The sequence below is a fragment of the Contarinia nasturtii genome, unplaced genomic scaffold, assembly GCF_009176525.2.
Source record: "Contarinia nasturtii isolate CC-2019 unplaced genomic scaffold, AAFC_CNas_1.1 Cnas_scaffold_4331, whole genome shotgun sequence".
NCBI classification, from domain to species: Eukaryota; Metazoa; Arthropoda; class Insecta; order Diptera; family Cecidomyiidae; genus Contarinia; species Contarinia nasturtii.
Genome location: NW_022201626.1, coordinates 1 through 4,584, shown reverse-complemented (window position 1 = coordinate 4,584; position 4,584 = coordinate 1). Strand labels below are relative to the sequence as shown.

General features: G+C 32.5%; 1 long non-coding RNA gene across 1 annotated transcript; it reads left to right on the top strand.

Annotated features, from left to right (window-relative positions):
* The first annotated feature begins 2,436 nt into the window (after positions 1-2,436).
* On the top strand, positions 2,437-4,477 carry LOC116350971. The gene is made up of 3 exons (XR_004202068.1): positions 2,437-2,527; positions 3,464-4,228; positions 4,296-4,477. It is a non-coding gene; the product is annotated as an uncharacterized LOC116350971 (long non-coding RNA).
* Positions 4,478-4,584: the final 107 nt, after the last annotated feature.

Below are 4,584 nucleotides of genomic sequence, written 5' to 3'. Positions count from 1 at the left end.
TTTTCTTATCGAAGGTAATTTTTTTAGTTGTTTTGGTTGATTTGACAAATATTATTGGAAATTTCCATTTTTATTATTTCCTTTAGAAATAAACTATTATTCAGCTATATGAGCGTATTTTCATATTAAAACATTTCAAATGTCTAATTTTTGAAGTCAACAGTAATTTGCTCGAAAATGTTACGTTAGATTTTGAATAAAAATAAAACTTAAAAATGATTTAGTGGTTGAAATAAAAAAGGACAGAAACAGAATAGATGCATATTTTTAATGTTTTTCAAATTATTTTTGACGAGTTCGTTCAGTATATAAGAAATTTTGTTTTTCTCTATAAACTTTGATCATTGACAGTCAATTGCATATCTTGCGAATCAATATTTTGTGTAATTTCAAATTATCTAAATGAAATAAATAATATATCAGCAAAATGAATATAACTATTTATTTTTTAAGGTGAAATTGAAAAGATAAGTATTTTGTTTTTTGAATTGCTGAATAAAAACTGATCTTAATGGGAAATATAACAAAATTGTTATGAAATTTTGAATTTCACATATAGATATTATTGATCACTGGTGAAAAGTTGGTGAAAAATATATATTTATGTTTCTTACCGTTTACTGAATCGGGACGAAATTTTTGAAAAGAAACTAGTACGTCCAGTATGAGGCGATTCAGCTGCACCACCGCCGTTTCCTGAGTAGTCCAATGCATGGTTTCTCAGCCTTGGCTGAACTGTAAATTAAAATAATAAAAAAACTCTATCAAGTGCTACAAAATTTCATTATACTAAATCAGTCTGGTATCCGAAATTTCCAATTTCATTTTTGAAATCATTCTCTCGTTGAGAGCTTTCAAAATGTTATGTACATTCTACTCACCAGAGTGAAAAGTTGATCTCAATGGAACGTTTCTGGGGAAATTCCTGGTGAATTTTATGACATCATTCTGTTGTTTTATATTCCCAAATATGTTAATGTTGACATTTGAACAATGAATAAATGTCAATAAATCACATTTGCGGCGTTCAAGAAATAAAAAAATAATAATTCAGTCGAAAAATGTTCTGGGATGTATAATAATAGAGACTTCATTCAATTTAATCAAAGTAAGTAATACCCATTTGATGAGTTTGATACTCTGAACTTTTGAAAGATATTTGTGAAATGATATCTGAGAAATACTCACCATTTGAGTTTCGGCAATTGGTGTGATTTCCGGGTAAAGCATCAATTTAAATTATGTATTAAAAAAAAAAAAAAAAATTACTAAGATTTGTCTTATATATTATTAACAGAAACGGACTCGCAAATGATAACACGAAATTGTTTTGAGTAAAATCTTCCATTCAAATGATGCGAGAATGCAAGTCTCAAACTCTATACCCTTGTTAAGAACATATAAGTTCCATAAAAATTGAACTAAAAACAGACACACACACACACACACACACACACGACTTTTACAAAAAATCTGGTAAAATCATCAATAGAACTTCCGTTATTTGGCACGGAAAAGTAACTGAATGTATATTCATATGCCAATTTGATGGCATTTTAAATGAAAAATCAAATTCAGTAAGATATAAAAAGTTCATATGAAAAAATGCATCTGATAAATTATAAACTTTCCCAAGTAAATTATAAATTAAAAACAGTGAAATTTGAAATTCGTGTATGTTTTGCTTAGTTCATCAAGACAATACTGAAATGTGCATCATACTACTTCTGTTCCGATTCTTCTATATGAGCTTTATATTTCTTTTCATTACTTGGTAGTACGAATCATCAATCCCCGAGACATTCTTGAAAATGAAAGCTTTACCAAAACATTTTCTGATACTTCATTTTCGTAAGTTCATATCTGTAAAGTCTTATAAGATGCATTTATTATTTTATGTATAATTAGAGTGTTTCCCATATCTATAATTAAAAAAATGGTATGTTTCAATTTAAAGAGCATAAAGTTCTGTTTTAAGTCGTAGCATTAATGTAAAGCACCGATTGATATTGACACTTCCCGAAGCAAAAAACTCATTAAAGCAAAACATTTCTAATGTCTAAATATTGAATTAGTATTATTGATGTGAACCGAGCCTTATGACATTTGACGATCATTTCATTGGTTTTCAAAATGTCATAAACGCCGCTTCATTCATACCGAGAACACGTTCGGCGTTGTGAATAGCAAGTCAACAAATCAATCTTTCACTTTATTACGATTTAAACTACAGCAGTGTAAATTCCAATTTAACGCTTCAATCATTCTACGATTTTGCTGATAATTCATATTATTTTCGATATACGATCAATCGATTGACAAATTGTTGAATTCAAGTCACCAAACTTAATCATTTTATTCCCATGAAAAATATTGGTTAATTCATCAATAAAAACAATTATTTTTAATGAGAAATCAAAAATTGAATTACGTGCTTATTCCAAGCAGTTATTTCTCTTGTTCTTATTGTAAAATTGATTTTTATTTCATAGCACGTAATAGAAGCCATCTATAACGTGAAATATATGTAAGTAGTCTAATAATTATTTAACGTTGAACATATCATTTCATGGAAAAAGTAATGAATTTCACAATTAATCTGCAGTACATAATTCTGTTGCGTGAAGTGGTGAAATTCATTTCGAGCGGTGATACCCATTTTGAATTGGCTCCATTGTTCAGAGAAGAGAAACAGTTATTGTTTGGGCTCAAATTGAATCCGAATACTCAATAGTATGCGTTACATTGTTTTCTTCTCTAAATCACTGCCATTGTTATCAATCCAAAGATTTTTGTCATTTTTGTGTGCTGCATCATTTTGTGTGTGTACCAAAAAAGGAGATAGATTCTTGTTCTGTTGTCGCTCGAAAAAATTGAATTTAAAACATGGGTGTGCGTGTGTGCGTGTGTGCATATTTGTGCCGGATATTTATTCATTCGTAAATTTCTATAAAAAATCTCGATATTTTTGTGTCTCAGCCAGGTATCATTAATATGAAGAAAAAGAACTGAGTTTTCAATGCTTCATATTGTTAAAGCATACAATGGTTTTTTTCCGACTCGTTGACAAATTTTTATAAAAATGACTTTAATCTATTTCCCTTGTTTTCATTGAAAAATGTCATCAAAGTGCCAGCTAGTGACCCAAATAAACTTTATCGGTGCGGAGTTTTGTATGACATCGTCAATAAGTTGAATGTGTTCCCGGAAATCGACCAACATGATCTCACGACCAATACAAAAAATTGGTTCAAAGCTGTGCCGATGTATCTATCTATGCAACGCGATCTTGTCTTCTCAAAAATTGATTCCGAAACAGTTAACTGAAGACGGAAAACCAAGTGGAAAAAATATTTCAAAAAAGGTTTTCAACGCGAATGAAGATTACATATATGGAATCAGTATTATTCGGTGCATATTGTGCTTGAATTTACTAATTTTTTTTTTTTTTTTTTATTTGCAGATCAACTTTGTAAAAAAGAGCAAGCAGTTCCATTGGGAGACACATCAAAACGTTCGAAACGCAAAAGCGAAGCGATTTACAAAACATTTCATCGAGAAAGACAAGATCGAGAGAATCGTGAGCTGTACGCAATGATGCCATCACCAAAAGGTTCACAGTGGCTGAGCTATATTAAGCATCGAGTTAAGATGACCAAACATGGAATCGAAGCTTACTCGAATGCAAAGTACACTAAACTCGCCTTGGACAAATACATTAGGAGCAACAAAGCTATCGACGGATTTGTGAACAAGATCACCAATAAGGATCCGACTCTGTTATTCCATGGTGCTGATGGCGAAGTACCACCTGATTGCCCGATGAGAATTAAAAAACACGTGCGGTGTCCGGGTGTACGCAAACTGATGCAGGCATATAAGAAGCAACCATACATTGTTGTCGTGCCGGTGGACGAATAGGGAACATCTCAAACAGACGCAAGATGTATGTGCCGATTCCAAAACCAACCCAAATCGGCTAAATTCAAGATGTGTCGGTGCATACTCAACGCCATAACACTGCTGCCAACCAAAATTGTGTCTAAGTTTGGCAAGACAGATACATCTACATATCGACAGTTACAACGCACATTGAACAGAGCATTTGAAATAGAAGAGGAGCTAATGTCAAGAGTAAAACCTTACTACAAAAAATGGCAATTAGACCTCGAATGCACCGTGACTTGGCATCGTGACGTCGTGTCTGCTAAGAACATTCTACTGAAAGGTAAGGATATTGATACACAATGTGATTGAATGATCGCAAAAAAAGATTCATTTTTTCGATTGATCAGGACTATGGACATTGCTTGGACTTCCAATACCTGCTGCAATCAACCGATATTGGAATCAAATCAACGCCGATGCCGCCGTCTTCGACGACGATAACGACGTGGACATATCCGAAACCGAGTTCGAATAGCAGCCAACTAATCATCACAATACCATACAATAAAATAAAATAAATCATAATTAACCAGAGTATTGCTCAGCGTTGCTGCCATCCACAGCATATTAAAATATCTTGCTGAGAATGCGTCGTCCGTCGCATGCGAATGTACGTAGCAGTTTATACATCACAGC